We start from the raw sequence: 19,251 nt of genomic DNA on the forward strand, positions 1-19,251 counted from the left end.
TATAACTCATTCTGGTGATGCAACGGAATATCTTTGAAGAACTAATGGGAAGGAACTGTGTGAGTGAAAAATTGGAATTATCATGAAGATTGAGGAGGTAAGGAATGTAGAGTCTATGAGGAAGGAAGAAATTTGCATGCCCCAGAAATGGACAGAGACAAATGTACCTGGACAAGAGAGAGTAATTGGGAAAGTGATTTGAGATAATGTTGCATAAATTTACAGAACTATAACTGTCTGAGGTCAGGCTGCAAAAATAAAATGACATAGATTGGGAGGTTCAAAGAATGATAATTTAAGACTCATAGTTCTGGAGGCTGGGATGACTAACCTCGGTGTACCAACATGGACAAGGTCTAATGAGGGTCTTCTCCTTGAATTTAAGCCAATCAGCTTCCTGCTGTGTTCTCACATGGTGGAGGCTGTGCATGTGAATGTGTGTATGTGTGTGTGTGTGTGCATGCTTGTGAGAGAGAGAGGAAGAGAAAGAGTGAAACCCTCACTTAAACCCAATAATGTAAATGTTCAACGTTCAGTTCCATCATATTGTGCATGAGGACTGCAACATATAAGATTTGATGAGGACATAAGCATTCTGTCTTTTTTTTTTTTTTTTTTTTTTGACAGGCAGAGTAGATAGTGAGAGAGAGAGACAGAGAGAAAGGTCTTCCTTTGCCATTGGTTCATCCTCCAATGGCTGGCGTGCTGCGGCTGGCGCACTGTGCTGATCCAAAGGCAGGAGCCACGTACTTATCCTGGTCTCCCATGGGGTGCAGGGCCCAAGCACTTGGGCCATCCTCCACTGCACTCCCTGGCCACAGCAGAGAGCTGGCCTGGAAGAGGGGCAGCCGGGACAGAATCTGGCGCCCTGACTGGGACTAGAACCCGGTGTGCCAGCGCCGCAAGGCGGAGGATTAGCCTAGTGAGCCTTGGCGCCAGCCAGCATTCTGTCTTTACCAATATTCATGTAGGAGTCTCAGATTATGATGCAACAAATCCATAAATACATTTATGTGTGTGTTATATTTTGAAAATTCCAAAGATCCCAATTAATTGAAATACGCAAACTAAGAAAATATATATTTGCAGATAGTTCACATTTCTGTTATTCAATAAGAAAATTAATTGTTCCCTTCTTATATACATAGCCAGTCCAATTTTCTGTATCATCCCCCATCTTGGAGAAAGCAGGGGTACAGAATTGGAAGGACATTGGTAGAGAAAATAAGTTTAATCTCTCAAACACAGTGTCTTTGACAAATGAAGGCAAAGGAATTAGGGAGTATAGAATCTCTAAAAAGGGAAGAAATTAGCTTCGTTACAAAAAGAGGACCAGAGTGTGCAGTTCAGAGAGTGGTCAAACACACAGATAAAGACACCCTAACACTTAGAGAAATGAGGACCTGCAACATCCAAAAAGCAGAGGCCCTATATGATCCTATAGAGCACATCTACACACTGAACAAGATCACTCCTTTCCATAGTTTACATAAATACAGAGAAAGGAACCATGTAGGAGTGAGTGAGAGATACCATGTCCTGGGAAAGATGAGGCCTTGGGTTGATAAACACAAGGCAACTGTGGGTCATGGTTCTGTCATTAAAGGGAAGAGTGACTGTACACTGTCCTTCCAGTTTTCTGTCTGGGAGTCTTTTCTCATCTAACTTGTCATGGATTGTTCAGCCTCAGATTACTTTTTAGGAATGGGTAGATAATTCCGAGTTGGAGCACAATAGACTTGTTAGCCCAGTCCAACCTTAGTACCTTGAATGGTTCTGGCCAACACTTCTGAGTCAAACCTGCATTCTCTCATTTGTTTCTCCCTTAGATGGTTCAAACTACCATCTTCTCAGTTGTTGTCCTACCAAGTCTCCAAGACACAGTTGCATATGAATGCTTTTTGAGTTAGTTATAAAATGTGCACAATTTCTAGACATCAATTCATATGGTAGCTACATGAGGGTTGTAAGCAATATCTGAGATTCTCTTTGAGCTTCTTACATTATTATTGTTTCAGACAGCAACTCTCCGCTCTCCATTGCAATGGACTCTTTCTAAAAGGGCAATGGAGCTCACTTTCATGTCCAACCTCCTTTGTAATCTCTCAGTCTTCTGTGTATTTTAGAGAGCCAGACTACCCCACCTGACTCCTTCATTCCTCATCTTTTCTTTCTGCATTCCACAAATTTTTAGAATTTTTTTTCTTCAAGTGTGTGGGTTTCCTTGTATCATGTACCCCCTTCATGATATAATTTTTGCCCTTGATACCTCACCATAGCTATGATTTTGAATAGAGTTAGAGGAAAGTGGTTGGACTACAGTAACTAAAATATATTACCTTGATATTTCATATTATGTCTTTACATATATTATACTTACATACTTACACATATAATATGCATGATGTTAATTTTCTTTGCAAACATTAATCAAAAAATCTTGAGACAGAGTAGCAGTTTGAGACAGTTTTAAAAACCAGTGTTTAATATAGTCATCGTCAATGTTTCAAAATTGAGAGATTAAACTCTTCAATTACCAAACCTATTGTAAAACTTGATTTATTAGACTGAAGATGATTGTTTGCTCAATATCTATAATAATTAAACTAAGGGTTAAATCAAGCCTGCTTCAATAATCCTCATTTCCATAATGGGCAATTATTAAATCAGATTTCTAATTATGGAAACAGGAAAAATAAAACTTGGAATATTTTGCTTTTCACAAATTGGAATACTTCTCTGAAGTGTCTCATGCTACATATTTTGCATTCAAGCAGTAATTAGACTTACTTTCTTAAGGGAAAAACTCAGCCTCAGGAAAGCTGCTTAGTGACTTCACTTCCTCTTCTTCAAACTTTCACAGGAAAATGGAAATGCTACATGCAAAATATGAGATGAGTCTCAAAAAGCACATTTGGTACATCAAAAATTCATGATGGGTGCCAGGACAAATTTGGTACGACATAACTTTCCCGAACCAATGAAGTTTTAAAGATATTTATAATATATTAACTGTAACACAATTGGAAACCTATAGAAGAGATTATTAATATTTTTACCTAAAAGAAAATGAACTATGGAATAAGTAAAAAGAGAAGGAGAGAGAGTCATGAGAGAGACTTAGTTATAATAATCAGTCACATTCATTAAGAAATAGGCATTTGATTAAAGGTCAGTCAATCTAGGCTTTTTTCCATGAAATAATTTTAAAGAGATTTTTTTTTAAGTTTAGGATGGAAAGAATAAAAATGCAAATATAGACACATCATGTTTTATTAACATTCTACTATGCTAAAGTATCTTTTTTAAAAAAAGTATCTATTATAAAATCTTAATTACATCATCTGGTTATTTTTGTCCTGGAGATTCTAGAGGATTATGAAAACCTAGTGATTGTCAAACTTTTCATAATTTAAAATTTTCATAATTGTATAGAATATGGCTAATAACATTGGGAACAATTTTTTAAAGGAAAACTATATTTTAGGAACTTATATTTTGACCACAAAACTCAGAATGAAGATCTCAATCAAATAGTAAAAAATAAAGAATAAATGAAAGTAAAATTCTAAACATTACAATCACGTAAAATTATAAGAGATTTCATGGAAGGATATAGACAGATATAAATATATATGTATATCATAGGAGAAATTTGTGCCTACTGCTTATATTGATCTATAAATTTTTTAAACATAGAAATACTTTTAAAATGTACCACCTAAAGTTATGTATTCTCTGTGAAAGAATCTGATTTGATTCAGTAAATATCTAAAATATACAATTTATTTTGAATTAATTTCTACATAATACAAATGATTCAAAGATTAATAAGCCATGGTGCTTCTATCTAATGCATTTGAGTTTTTCAAAGGAATCCTAAAATATTTTATGGAAATTGTTATATATGGACAAAGTTATCAATGATCTTCCTTTGGCCTCAAGTAGATCAGATTGAAGATGATGAATATTAAAATTGAAAAGTATGGGGCAGCCAGAGCTGTGGCGCAGTAGATTAATTCTCCTCCTGCAGTGCCGGCATCTCATATGGGTGCCAGTTCTAGTCCTGGCTGCCCTCTTCCAATCCAGCTCTCTACTATGGCCTGGGAAAGCAGCAGAAGATGGCCCAAGCGCTTGGGCCCCTGCATCTGCATGGGAGACTGGGAAGAAGCTCTTGGCTCCTGGTTTCGGATTGGTACCGCTTAGGCTGTCGTGGCCATTTGGGGAGTGAACCAACAGAAAGAAGACCTTTTCACTCTGTCATTCCCTCTCACTGTCTGTAACTCTACCTCTCAAATAAATAAGTAAAATCTTAAAAAAAAAGAAAAGTAAGGGTAGAAAAGCATTAGTTATTTGTTATATGGCAGAAATCTAAAATAGGAGATTACTTTGAAGAATGACATAGAAACATAAAGATAAGGACATCTATACCAAATAGAATATAGAACATGTTGGACTGTGTTCTAAATTACATGGAAAGAATTGGAGAAATTTGCAAAATAAGGTGGACATCGTAGCACAGTGAGTTAGGTCACCATTTGGACACCCACATTCCACGCCAGAGTGCGTTGTTCTGGTCCTGGCTACTCTGGCTACTCTGTGCTTCCAATGCAATTGTCTGCTAATGTGACTGAGAGGCACTGGATGATAACCTAAGTACATGGATTTCTGCCACCTCTGTGGGAAGCCTGGATGCAGTTTATGTCTCCTGGCTTTGGCTTGTACTAGCCCAGCTATTGCAAGCATTTTAGGAGTGAAGCAAAGGAATCAATCAATCAATCAATCTCTCTCTCTCTCTCTCTCTCTCTCCCTCTCTCTCTCTCTCTCCCCACACACTCCCTCCCTGCCTTTCAAATAAATAAATAAATCTTAAAAATAAAAGAAGTTAACAAACTGTTATTTTAGAAACTTACATCTTAGTCACAAATAGTCCTACTTTTCTCATTGATAGGCAGTCCTAAACACATTAAATGTTTGGAATTTAAAATCCATACAGCCAACAGGGAGTTGTAGACTTCTATAAGTGCATTTTCAAATCCAAAGATATTGTGATTTCTTTGTCAGAATTTGCAAGGGTGTTTTAGTGAGCCCCATGGCAGCTGTTCAGATGAGATCTAAAGTGGTGCATTCCTTTTCCATCAATAATTTCTCTGTAGAAAGAAGCTATTCAAAACCATCCCACTGCTCTTCAATTGCTCCTTTTAAAAAGAGTCTACATTTATTTTCCCCTTTGAATCTGGAGGACAAGTGTTAGAATTAAGTGAGTGAAAAAGAAGTAGAACTTTAAATTGAGGTCTAAATTTGAGAAATACAAAATAAACTGAAAATTTAAAGTGAAAACTACTTACAGGATGCAAACCATCAGAGAAGAAAGGAACTCAGTAGATGTTAAATATTCCTGCCACCCACACAAAATAAATTTGTGAGGTAATGGGCACATTAATTAACTTGATTTAATCATTTAGTGATGTAGCATGCATTGAAACATAGCATTATATATAATATATATTTATGTCTATTTCCATCAATTATACCTTAGTACAATTGGGGTGAGAGGAAGAAGAAGGATCAGCATTACGAGGCCTTATTATTTTGTATTTCCTCTTTCCTCTCCTGAAATACTTGGCAAATAGAAAGACTTTAGTAAACAGTAGTGTGTCACTGAAATGCATTCCCAAGCTAGAAACTTATTACTTGACAATTCTATTCCTATGGAGAATGGGGTCAGTTACAAGTATGGAAGGCACAAACTGGTGAGAAGCTCAAGATTCCTAGCCTTAGACTGTTTATTGCATGGTATCCTTATTAAAAGGGAGGTTGATTTAAAACACAGGGTCAAGAAAGGTATTGGAATGGGGAAAAGGGCAGGAGTGTGGCATGATGGTTAAGTAGTCACTTTGGGTGCCCACATAAGAGTCCTGGGGTTTGCGTCCTAGACCTGCTCTTGGTCCAGCCTCCTGGTAATGCACAATCTGGGAAGCAGCAGGTGATGGCTCAATAGTAGGGTATTTTCCACTCACTAGGGACACTTGAATTGAGTTTCAGGCTCCTGGCTTCAGCCTGACTGACTGCTGGCTGTTTGGGGCATTTTGTTAATAAATCAGCAAAGAAATCATCTCGCTGATTCTTATTTCTTTCCATCTCTTCACCTTTCCTTTAAACAAAATAATAATTAATCTATTAGACTCACTCATACATTTTGTCTTCACACAGAGGAGCAATGACACCCTGGAATTCAGGGTAGATACATATTCTTAAATGGACTTCTTGGAAGAGTGCAGATTGTATGAAAATCTAAGCATATGAATATCAATAACTACTAACTTTGACACATACAAGGGGTCTTTATCTTGGGATGTCTCCAAATGATCAGTCTCAAATGAGAGTTGCTCAGAGGAAAGATTTATTTACTTGTGACAAGTAAAGCAGACAATGGGGGAAAGATTTGGTTCCCTGAAGATTAATCTGCCTCCCTGAGATACAGTTACTCAGAGATTTTGTAGCAAGTGTGAGAGGAGTTTCCAGGATGCAGGAAGTGGACAGGTGGACACCTTACCCTACTCAAGCACTACATGGCTTCACACATACTATTTTCAAAAATTTGACTCAAATTCTTTTTTGCGAATTTTATCCACTTTAACTATGTAGTGATCTGGCCCTCTGAGTACAATGTTGCAAGACAAGATTTCCTGAAACATTGTTGAAAAACAAGCTCAAGAGAAGAATTTATTCAGATTCTCTACTGGTGTTCCAGTGTTTTATTTTCTAAAATGCTACAGTCATCCATAAACTTTTTTTTTTTTATTTTCTGTCGATCAGTCATTCATGATTTCTTTCAATGACAGAACCAATAACAATGTAATGTCTAAATATTTCTTGTGTGGTTACAAGATAATAATTAAGTTCATTTAGAGTTTCAGCCATTGTCTCTCAACAGTTTATGCACAAGAATAATTTATGTGGATTGCAATGCATATAATTATATACTATTTTTTGTACTCTATTAGTTAACACAGATCAAGGAAAACATATGGCCTTTGTCTGTTTGGGGACTGGCTTATTTCACTAAGCATAAAAGTTTCCAGGTGCTTCCATTTTTTTTTTGCACAAGACAGGATTTCATTCCTTTTCTGGCTGAGTACTATTCCAAAGTGTGTGTGTGTGTATAATATTTTCTTTATCCAGTTATTGGTTGTTGGGCATCTGGATTGATTCACATTCAATTATTATTTATACCCATTGTCTATATTCCCACTAGACTAGGGTCTTTTCGCTTTTTACTACTTAAACTTCCTACTCAGTGTTTCATTAAGCCTTTTTACTGTAATGTAAATTTAAAATGTTTTCTAATTAACTAAAAAAAAATCTGACAGAAAGGTAGAAAGAAAGAAGGTGGACAGAAGGAAGGAAGGGAAGGAAGAAGTGAATATCATTATGTTCTTAGACTGATGTCTACAAATCATATTGAATCTGGTAAAAATTAATTAAAATTAAAATAAAAGGCTTTTCTTTAATGCACAAAAAAACCTACACTGTTGTTTGCACTAATACATTTTTATTCCAGTGGGTACACAAGCTATATAAGTTTGCATTCAACTGGAGCACTTTTGAGTGAAAAGGGTACCCAAAATATAACTGGCAGGCATTATTCAATCATCAGTGTGCCGAAAGGCAAAAGAGTTCACTCTACCAGTATGGTTTCATCACAAGCCTCACTGGGTAAATGTGTAGATTCTACTCTGTTTTCTCTCATGTGGATATTTAGCTTACAAATAGAACACATAAAATTGAACTGCGGAGAAGTTAAAGAAAAAATACGAAGGCGATTAAGTTGGAACTGAAATCTTTAGAAAATGGCCCCTTTGGCCACATGGAAACGGCAAATGGAAACTTAGGAGAGGGTGTCCCTGACCACCAGAACCGCTTCAGAGTTGTTGCTGGTCCCTGGAGCAGGGGACTGCTTTTTAAAAATGTATTTACTTGGAAGACAGAGAAAGAGAGAAACAGAGCAGCAGGGAAATTTTCTGTCTGCTGGCTCATTTCCCAAATGCCTGCCTGAGGCTGGGAACCCAAAACTCCATCAGGTCTCTCCCATGGGTAGGAGGTACTCATATATTGGAGCCATCATCTTCTGCCTCCCAGATGCATTCTCAGGTAGATGAACCCAAATCTGCTTGTTACTGTACCCCAGGCACTCTGAATTGGGATACAGGCATCCCAAATGATGACTCGACCCACTGCACCAGAATGTCTGGACCCCAGGAACAGTTCTTGTGGCTAGTGTACCCCCTACCCAAAGAAGCAGAGACCCCCAAGCCAGCCTGGATTAGTACCACAAATGACTTTGCTGTACCATCTGTGTCAACTGTAAATATTATTGTTTTAAGACTAGCAGCAATGATGTTACTTCTGCTTTCTCCTCATACCCCAAATTTAAAATTACATTTTACTTTAACAAATTAGAAAAAGAAAACCAATGAAACCCCCTTTAATATTTGACATTTTCCTAATATGTTGATGTTATTTATAGCCTCAGATTTCAGAAAACTACTTCTTGAAATAAATGTTTCTATGTCTACTTTTCTGAAACTGATTATTCTACAGTCACTCTATGCTGACTTTTGGTATTGCAACACCATGTAGTCAATGTCCGTCTTCCCTTAAGAAAAATTCATAATGAGGCAGAGATGGAGGTGAGCAAGCTAGAGAAGCACCCTAAAGGATATGGCCGACAGTGAGGTGGGAAGCTAAGACCAGGTGGCGCTGTGTATGCACAGACTGAGGTTTACGGGCACCAGGAAGATTTCTTCCTGCCATTTTTCTCTTCCCCCCTTTCTCCTTTCTCTGGAAAGTTCCCTGGCATGAGGAAAGTTTCTGACTGGTCTTTCCAGCCATTTTGACTGCAAATGTCCACTTGTTTTAAAGACAGTCAGGCCCCACTTGAAAGCAAAGACATATTGAACTTCCCTCCTTCTAGCACACCCAGGCTCAAGTTTGCCTTCCTGCCTTTCCCAACAACACAACAAAGAAACCTGAAAAATACAGTTGATGCAGCATGAATGACTAACATGCTCATCTAATCACTAGAGTAGGCCAGCTTTTCAGGAAATTGGCCTTTTCTTAGTCACCCTACCACTTCCAAATAATCCAGTAGATTGAGCAATAGAAGAAATCAGAGGTGCAAATCCCTGAATAAAGAATTTGGCATCTTATTGGTGCTAAACTTAATTTTAACCATTTATGCTCAGATGAGACTTATTTTTCTCTTTGAAATTGGAGACATACTAGTAGTTAGAGCTTGCTAAATGTTAAGATCTTCCACTATTTTACTTTTTGTCAAAACATGCAATCACTAATGTATCATTCATGATTTATATAGAAAAAAAGGAACTAACCATGTTTTTTTTTACCAATATTTATGTACTTTTTATGTACAGAAAATGATCTTAGTCTCAGGGAAGATTAATGTCCACTTTAATAGATCTATTAATTTATTTGTACACAAGCATCACTTTGAAGGGAAAAATTAGATGTGTTTATACTTTCCCAATTGAGTTCATTTGGTGTTTACATCTATGAATAGGACATTGGTGAATAATAGAAATTATTGAAAAAGGAGATAGATAACAAGCACTTACATGTCTTATTATGAGTGTGCTGTTAATTTAACATAGGAAATGAACATTGTGCTATAGTCATTTTCTTTTTACAAGGTAACTGAACCACAGGGGCAGCTAAGGTGAAACAGAGCTGGGACTCAAACCCAGAAACTGTATAGTTAGTAGAACCAGTGAGGGAGAATACAAATCAAACTCATTAATAATGGATTGAGGAAAGGTTGTTGAAAATTAAAGCTTCTTGTAACATATTTCCCTGGCCACACGGCTGACCCAACGTTAGTTTGAGTGTGCAGAAGTCACCCTTACTTCAGTGAGTAACCATGATGCTGCTTTTTGCCATTTTCACAATCACACTCTACCCTTCACATTCACTGCACATAGAACTGTTCTATATTATCTCATTTGCCTCCCCACTGTGTGTATGCGAGCATCGTGTGTGTGTGTGTGTGTGTGCGTGTATGTGTGTGTGTGTGTGTGAGAGAGAGAGTTCTTTCAGATTTGATTCCCCTTTGGGAGTTTTGAAAACTGATGGTTTAATGAAATCTTTTTTCTCTGATTCTAGGTCCAAGGTATATTTGGGGATTTCAGGGTTTAGACTGCCGCCAAGAAGGCTGCTACTGTTATCATACTGAACAGATGCTGCCAGCTCTTAAGCTCTGTGGAAGCTCTTCTAACTCTTTTAAGAGTTTGCTCAGAAAAGTGAAAGGTAGGATCAGGCTGCTGCAAAGCTGCCTGTGGTATTTTATCCTGCAAGGTGACAGGTTTGCTCAAGATGAAACTTTCCAAGTCATAAGCTAGTTTGGAAAGAGTTCTTAATTGTTTCTCTCCAAACTTTGTCCATAGCAACTTTTAATTCATTTTGCTTAAATGGAATTTTATTGAGGCTGTCAGGAACAGACTGCATGCTGGGAGTTGTGTGAAACCAAAAACATTATCCTAGACTAAGTAACAGCTGGAAAGGAACTGTGGGACCTCCCACGTATCCCCCATTGAGAGCTAGACAATGGGTGAGTTATTTGACAGAGTAACAGCAACAGCTGTCAAGGAGGCCCTTTCATAAAAACTCAACTTTGCAACTTTCAGAACGGAATGAACAGCCTTTATAGAGCTATTGATGGGTACAAAAATATATTAAAATATTCTTTTGTCAAAGGAAATATTTACTATGTGTAAAAGGCTGTGGGTCATCTTTCATGTCCTCAAAATATAATTAGTTTTAGAGTTTTTAAAATTTATTTTGAAAGTTAGAGTCACAGGGGAGAGATGGGGAGATGGAAAGAGAGAGAGAGATAGAGAAAGAGAGAGAGAGATTTTACACCCACTGGTTCCCTTACCAAAGGCCTCATTGGCCAGCATTGGGACATATTTAATCCAGGAGCCAAGAGCTTCATCCAGGACTCCCACCTGGATGGTAGAGGCCCAAACACTTTGGTCATCTTCTGCTGCTTTTCTCAGGCCATTAACAGGGAGGTAGATGGGATGTGGAGCAGCTGAGACACAAACTGGCTCATTGCAGGATGCTGGTATGGATATTACAGGTAGTAGTTTTACCCAGTACACTACAACACTGGCTTCCAGAAGTATTTTAATTCCGATGAGTATTACTTTAATTGTAGACCTAATATCAGTACAATTTAGCACAAAGTAATTATTGGCATTTACCTGATAAACAATGTAAATGGCCAAATGATTCTTAATTTTTACTTTTGGCAAATAATTTTTCAAATACATATATATGTGTGTAGATAATCGAGCCCATTTCTGCATGTAAAGAATCTTGCTAGTTAAATATAGTATTTCCAAATAAAAGTGAGTAATCATTTGTGTTTAAAATAGGTTGCATTTTCAGGGGCCGGCGCCATGGCTCACTAGGTTAATACTCCGCCTACAGCACCGGCATCCCATGAGTGCTGGTTCTAGTCCTGGTTGCTCCTCTTCCACTCCTGCTCTCTACTGTGGCCTGGGAAGGCAGTGGAGGATAGCCCAAGTGCTTGGGCGCCTGCACCTGTGTGGGAGACCAGGAGGAAGCACCTGGCTCCTGGCTCCAGATCGGCATAGTTCCAGCCATAGTGGCCATTTGGGGGGTGAACCAACAGAAGGAAGACCTTTCTCTTTGTCTCTCTCTCTTATTGTCTAACTCTACCTGTCAAATAACAAAATAAAATAAAATAGGATGTATTTTCAAAAAAAGAATAGACATATGGTTAATAATTTAGTCTTTTTCATCTGTAATTACTGCAATATCACATTTATCATTGTTAATATACTTCAAGCATTTAATTATTTAGGTATTTAATAGCTGTATGAAAGTCCTCATTATTATCATTAATGCTAGCTAAATCCTCATAGTATGCTAAGTGTCACAAATAACATGCAAAATATGCATAAGAAGCTTATAATCTAAGGCATTCTTGTGAAATAGAAATAAAAGTGCAATAATTTATATTTTTTCTTCCTTAACAGTGTACTCTTCATGTCTTCCCATCTAGTAGATATATCATCAGTCAAATAAAATACAACAATGTTATCTGTAAGACACCCAGCCATTAAGACTGCCTGGAGTTATTCTAGACTATGACTGAATAGAGTTTTCAGGGGCATTACAAGTTTTAAAATTGGAATCGCATTATCTAGTGAGAAAATGTCTGGACTACTGGCTACATTCGAGAATGTTTGGAAAGCACATAACATATGTAAGTTTTTTTCAGATGACTGTTTTAATATTTGGAAACAATAGTAATAATTTCATGTTTTCTCTATTTCATTTCTATAATGAAATCTTGCTATAAATCCTTCAAGGATTCAAATCATCTTCCCACTAGATTTTTTTGCCTCTGCACAAATAGTACTGAAGGAGAAAGATGATTTTCATTTTTTTACTATTTAGTTGAAATCTAGAGTTTATTTTTATTCTTTATATTTATTTGTGCATTTATTTATTTGAAAAGCAGAAGGACAGAGAGAGGAAGAAAGTGATAGAGACAGACAGAGAGTTAGTGATCTCTCATTATATGGTCTAATCCTTAAATGCTCATAAAGGCCAGCATTAAGTCAGGTCCAAGCAAGGAGCAAGAAATCAATTCCAGGATTGATATTTGAGTGGCAGGGACCTAACTTCTTGAGACATCACCTCCCAAGTTGTGCTTCAGCAGGAAGCTGGAGTTAGGAGTGGATCTGGGACTCAAACCAGCTACTCTAATATGGGATGTAGATGTATCAGGCAGCTATGACAGATTCTCCTTGGTTTTTTAAAACATTATCAGGGGCTGGTACAGTGACACAGCTGGTAAAGCCATCGCCTGCAGTGCCAGCATCCCATATTGGTGCCAGTTTTAGTCCCAACTGCTCCACTTCCAATCCAGCTCTCTGCTATGGCCTGGGAAGGCAGTATAAGATGGACCAGGTCCTTGGGCCCCTGAACCTATGTGGAAGACCCAGAGGAAGCCCCTGGCTCCTGGCTTCAGATTGGCACAGCTCTGGCTGCTGCAGCCATCTGGGGAGTGAACCAGCAGATGGAAGACCTCTCTCTTTCTCTCTATCTCTCTGCCTCTGCTACTCTCTAACTCTGCCTTTCAAATAAGTAAATAAACCTTAAAAAACGTTATCAGCTTTTTAAGATCATGCTTTGTGCAGATTCTGTCATTATACAAATTCCTATTATTGCAAAATAGATTATTCAGAAAGACTAAGGATTGGTCCTTTGAAACGTATCTGATCTTTCCCTTTTGCCCACAAAGACAAGAAAGACACCCTGGGAGAGATCTTTGCGGTAAGAGAATATACATTAGTGGATAAAAGAGTAAGGCCATTTGAAATGGACACTCAGTCTTTGATCCAGCCAGCAGGAGTTGAGGCAGCTGAATTTTTGCTGTGGCAAGGTGAGGAATAAGCTGTACTTAACTGTGTATTCATAAAAGATAGTTGTTTTATAAATAGCCCATAAGAAGTAAAATTTTTAAATTGGATATGAAATAAGAGCAAACATAATCCTGAGAAATAAACCTGAACTATTCATGTTCTCTTGACTTCAGAGGTTAATTATTTTCACAAAAAGAGCATTCTGTCAAAGCTATTGAAGACTGCACTTGTTAGAGAATAGCAATGCATGAAGCTACAAGTCTGAAGTTAGAGAGTTTTACTATTCACATCAGCACAAGCTCAAAATATTTTAAAATTTTGATTTTTTTTTCCTTTTTTGTCAGGTGGACACTTTAAAAATGTCTTTCACAGAATAGCTCACTGTCGGTTCCAAAAGGATTAAGAGCTTAAAACTAGTCAGCTTTTCCTATCCCTAATTAACAAATTTTATTAGTAACCTTGAGAGGCTTGTTGATACTGGTTTGGCTGGGGCTTAGGAATGAGTATTTTACTCTTCCTAGATTACATAGATGACCCTAGAATCAATATTTGACCACTTAGCAGTAAAATATTTTCCATCTCTGGCCCTTGCACCTCCAAATTTCCTCTCCTGTGGAGCCAACTGCCAATCTCAGCCCACAGTTCCATTCCTTTCTGTCACTGCCTATCAGAATATTCTAAAATTAAAACAAATATGTCATCACTCGCATATTGCCACCGATTTCCTTTTGTCTTCTTTATTTAATCAAAACATAACCTTACAGCAGATCTTCAAACCTGAAATCCAGAATTCATCCCTGATCCCTTCTTGTCTCTGAAATTTCATTAATGTCATGAAAATGTTCTCAAAATAATTCTGTAATCCATATACTTCTTTCCATGTCTACTATTGCTTCAGTAAGTCCCAGGTGTCATCATTTCTCACTTACATTTAAAAATCTTAACGTTTCAGCTTCCTGGAGTCTATGCACACACACACACTCCACACTGATTCCATCTTTAGGAAAAAGAATGATGATTCAAACATAGACAGAAATTGTTCATATGCCTTTTTACACTATCTTCATATCTTTCCATTACATTTAGAAATACATAATTTTTATGAATACAGGGACAATATAATAATGCATAGGTAGTAACTATAACAGCACTTTGCACATTATAGGCATTCTATATGGCTTTTTATTGATACGCTATCATTCATAAATAGTTAATTACACTTAGATATAAAACTCCTACAAAATGAGAGGTCTGCAAAAATTTCATGGTAAATGTGCATTATGAGTAAAACAAACAAGGCATCTCATATTTTCTTTGCAATAAAAACAATTTATTTCAATATCACTTTTACATAAGCTTTTTGAAATTCCCTCATATTTTACTGTATAATCTTCTATGCATTCTTACATTGTTTCTTATTTTATTCTGGAACAGGAAAAAACAATGTGTATTCATTTTGTTTACAAGTTGAATTAATCAAAAAGAGGAAACATTTGATGATGTGTATAATATTATTTTTGAAAATGCCATAAAAATATATAAGCCTTTAAAGTTTATTTATTGTTGTTGTTTAGGTAATAATCCCAAGTATAGATGCCACTTCTAGATATTAAGAATTATTTAACATCCATGTGTTCTTTCCAGAGACGATTGTTCTCACTTCTCATTGTATAAGGGAACTCTAAGGAGAAATGTTAGTTACGATATATTCTGCCACAAAGGGAATTCATTATGGCACCACCTGCTAGCACCATCATCAGATTATCATTCTTTCTCTAATGAGCATCACTTTTCAGACACTTTTACTAGGTGTGAAAAATTAAATATGGTTTAAGTTTTTCTGAAGAAAAAGTTTTCAGTATGAAGAAGAAAAACAGAACACATGTACACACATATTCTGATTTCTATTATGATGAAAATATCATAAATAATTAGAAAATGAATATTTAAACATTTTATCAAGTATATATTACATAATCTCATATTTTACAATATTTTTACACTTCTTTTTTTTAAGATTTATTTATTTATTTGAAAGTCAGAGTTACACAGAGAGAGGAGAGGCAGAGAGAGAGAGAGAGAGAGGTCTTCTATCCGATGGTTCACTCCCCAGATGGCCACAACAGCCAGAGCTGTGCCAATCCAAAGCCAGGAGCCAGGAGTTTTTTCCCAGTCTCTCACGTGGGTGCAGGGGCCATCTTCCACTGCTTTTCCCAGGCCATAGCAGAGAGCCGTACAGGAAGTGGAGCAGCCGGGTCTCGAACTGGCGCCCACGTGGGATGCCAGCACTTCAGGCCAGAGCATTACCCCACTGTGCCACAGCGCTGGCCCCTACATTTATTTTCAATATATTCCTTTGACATACAGTAAATTTCTAAGTCCAATTACAACAAAAAACTTCATTTTTTTGTTTGCTTTTAAGAATGTTGGAGTGTTTCTCATATTTGAAAAGACAATATCAGGTTGTGGCTCTAGATAAGCAGAAAACCTTCACAGATTTTTTTTTTCAGCTTTTCCTTTAAAAATTTTTTAATTGATTCAGAAGGCAGAAAGAAAGAGACAAAGGCACACAGAATAGATGTCCCTCTCTCTTGTTCACTCTCCCAACCCCCAGGGGGAGGCCCGGTCAAAGGGAGGAGCTCAGTGGTTCAGATGCTGCTTAGAATGCCCACACCCATGTTTGAGAGTGGAACTCCAAGTTCCATCCCTGCATTCCATTCCAGCTTCCTGCTAACACACACTGGAGGAGGCATGTTAACCACCAAGCCAATCACAAACCTCCTTTAAAGGAACTGTCAATAGGACCTAAAAATAATTTCCTGTAACTCATTCTCAATCTGCAGGCATGAGATTCCGTCTTAGATGTTACCTCATTAAGAAAGATATGCTTTGACCACCCAGGCATTCTAAAACAGCATGCCTTGCACTGCTATATTCTATCTCCATAGTGAGCTCTATTTTCTCACACAGTATTAATCACATTTGATACTATCCAATTGCATATCTGTTTATTATATATTGCCTTCTCTAGAAAGCAATGTCTACTGCAATGGGTATTTTCTTGGTTTGATATGCACTGATGCACTCCAAGGATTTGGTAGGTAAAAAAAAAAAAAAAAAAAGCGCTTTTGAAATGAAAGTATGAGTGATATTCAATTTTCAAAAAATAAAAAAAAAGAGATTGAAGGACATTCTTTTTTTTTCAGTCTTTCTTTTTTTTTAACTTTTATTTAATGAATATAAATTTCCAAAGTACGATTTATGGATTACAATGGCTTCCCCCCTATACCGTCCCTCCCACCCACAACCCTCCCCTTTCCCACTCCCTCTCCCCTTCCATTCACATCAAGATTCATTTTCGATTCTCTTAATATACAGAAGATCAGCTTAGTATACATTAAGTAAGGATTTCAACAGTTTGCTCCCACACAGAAACATAAAGTGAAAAATGATAGATGATTTTTTTTAAATGATGATGAAATCAGAGCAGACCTATTGTCATGTTTAATCCCAGTGAGAGTCAAGTTGGGAATTGATAATTTCTTCTTTTTTTTTTTTTTTGCAGAGGATCAGTTTAGTATGCATTAAGTAAAGATTTCAACAGTTTGCACCCCCATAGAAACACAAAGTGAAATATATTGTTTGAGTACTCGTTATAGCATTAAATCTCAATGCACAGCACATTAAGGACAGAGATCCTACATGAGGAGTAAGTGCACAGTGACTCCTGTTGTTGATTTATCAATTGACACTCCTGTCTATGGCATCAGTAATCTCCCTATGCACCAGTCATGAGTTTCCAAGGCTATGGAAGCCCTCTGAGTTCTCCGATTCTTATCTTGTTTAGACAAGGTCATAGTCAAAGTGGAGGTTCTCTCCTCCCTTCAGAGAAAGGTACCTCCTTCTTTGAAGACCTGTTCTTTCCACTGGGATCTCACTCACAGAGATCTTTTGCCAGAGTGTCTTGGCTTTCCATGCCTGAAATACTCTCATGGGCTTTTCAGCCAGATCCCAATGCCTTTAGGGCTGATTCTGTGGCCAGAGTTCCATTTAGGACATCTGCCATTCTATGAGTCTGCTGAGTATCTCACTTCCCATGTTGGATCACTCTCCCCTTTATTTATTCTATCGGTTAGTGTTAGCAGGTACTAGACTTGTTTATGTGCTCCCTTTGACTCTTAGTCCTTTCATTATGATCAATTGTGAACTGAAATTGATCACTTGGACTAGTGAGATGGCATTGGTACATGCGACCTTGCTGGGATTGAATTGGAATCCCCTGGTATGTTTCTAACTCTACCATTTGGGGCAAGTCAGCTTGAGCATGTCCCAAATTATACATCTCTTCCCTCTCTTATTCCCACTCTTATGTTTAACAGGGATCACATTTCAGTTAATTTTCAACACTTAAGAATAACTGTGTATTAATTACAGAATTAAACCAGTCATTTTAAGTAGAACAGACAAAAAAACTACTAAGAGGGATAATGTATTAAGTTGTTCATTAACAGTCAGGGCTATGCTGATCAAGTCACCGTTTCCCATAGTGTCCATTTCATTTCAACAGGTTTCCTTTTTGGTGTTCAGTCAGTCGTCACCGATCAGGGAGAACATATGGTATTTGTCCCTTTGGGACTGGCTTATTTCACTCAGCATGATGTGTTCCAGATTCCTCCATTTTGTTGCAAATGACTGAATTTCGTTGTTTCTTACTGCGGTATAGTATTCTAAAGAGTACATATCCCATAATTTCTTTATCCAGTCTACCACTGATGGGTATTTAGGTTGGTTCCAGGTCTTAGCTATTGTGAATTGAGCTGCAATAAACATTAGGGTGCAGACCTCTTTTTTGTTTGCCAATTTAAATCCCTTTGGGTAAATTCCAAGGAGTGGGATGGCTGGGTCAAACAGTAGGGTTATATTCAGGTTTCTGAGGGATCTCCAGACTGACTTCCATAGTGGCTTGACCAGTTTGCATTCCCACCAACAGTGGGTTAGTGTCCCTTTTTCCCCACATCCTCACCAGCATCTGTTGTTGGTAGATTTCTGAATGTGAGCCATTCTAACCGGGGTGAGGTGAAACCTCATTGTGGTTTTCATTTGCATTTCCCTGATTACTAATGACCTTGAACATTTTTTCATGTGCCTGTTGGCCATTTGGATTTCCTCTTTTGAAAAATGTCTATTGAGGTCCTTGGCCCATCTCTTAAGTGGGTTGTTGGTTTTGTTTTTGTGGAGTTTCTTGATCTCTTTGTAGATTCTGGTTATTAACCCTTTATCTGTTGCATAGTTTGCAAATATTTTTTCCCATTCTGTCGGTTGTCTCTTCACTCTCCTGACTGTTTCTTTTGTAGTACAGAAACTTCTCAATTTGATGAAATCCCAATAGTTGATTTTGGCTTTGACTGCCTGTGCCTCCCGGGTCTTTTCCAGAAACTCTTTGCCTGTGCCAATATCTTGAAGGGTTTCTCCAATGTTCTCTAGTAACTTGATGGTGTCAGGTCGTAGATTTAGGTCTTTAATCTATGTTGAGTGGATTTTTGTGTAAGGTTTAAGGTAGGGGTCTTGCTTCATGCTTCTGCACGTGGAAATCCAATTTTCCCAGCACCATTTATTGAATAGACTGTCCTTGCTCCAGGAATTAGTTTTAGATCCTTGATCAAATATAAGTTGGCTGTAGATGTTTGGGTTGATTTCTGGTGTTTCAATTCTGTTCCATTGGTCTATCCATCTGTTTCTGTACCAGTACCATGCTGTTTTGATTACAACTTCC

The sequence above is a fragment of the Oryctolagus cuniculus genome, chromosome 2 (genome assembly GCF_051225735.1).
Source record: "Oryctolagus cuniculus isolate XC-2025 breed Fujian yellow rabbit chromosome 2, ASM5122573v1, whole genome shotgun sequence".
Taxonomy (NCBI): Eukaryota; Metazoa; Chordata; class Mammalia; order Lagomorpha; family Leporidae; genus Oryctolagus; species Oryctolagus cuniculus.